Raw genomic sequence first — 684 nt, forward strand, 5'->3', positions numbered from 1 at the left:
AAGTAATGTGATGCCTCTGGATTTGTTCTTTTTGCTTTGGATTGCTTGACTATTCGGGCTCTTTTTTGGTTCCATGAGGATTTATTTATTTATTTATTTATTTGAGACAAGGTCTCACTCTATCACCCAGGCTAGAGTGTAGTGGCATGATCTCGGCTCACTGCAACCTCTGTCTCTGGGTTCAAGCGATTATCTCACCTCAGCCTGTTGAAGTAGCTGGTACTATAGGTGTGTACCACCACCCCTGGCTAATTTTTGTGTGTTTTGATAGAGACGGGGTTTCACCATATTAGCCAGGCTGCCCTCGAACTTCCGACCTCAAGCGATCCTCCTGCCTCAGCCCCAGCCCCCCAAAGTGCTGGGATTACAGGTGTGAGTCACCATGTCCAGCCCCATAAGAATTTTATAATTTTTTTTCTAATTCTGCAAAAAATGACATTGGTAACTTGATAGTAATTGCATTGAATCTTTAGACTGCTTTGGACAGAATGGTCATTTTAACATTATTGATTCTTCCAGTCCACAAGCATGGAATGTTTTCCCATTTGTTTGTGTTGTCTATTATTTCTTTCATCAGTGTTTTGTAGTTCTCCCAGTAGAGATCTTTCACCTCCTTGGTGAAATATATTCCTAGATGTTTTGTGTATTTTGTGTGTGTGTGTGTGTGTGTGTGGCTATTGTAAA

The sequence above is a fragment of the Colobus angolensis genome, unplaced genomic scaffold (assembly GCF_000951035.1).
Source record: "Colobus angolensis palliatus isolate OR3802 unplaced genomic scaffold, Cang.pa_1.0 Scaffold648, whole genome shotgun sequence".
In the NCBI taxonomy this organism is placed as follows: domain Eukaryota; kingdom Metazoa; phylum Chordata; class Mammalia; order Primates; family Cercopithecidae; genus Colobus; species Colobus angolensis.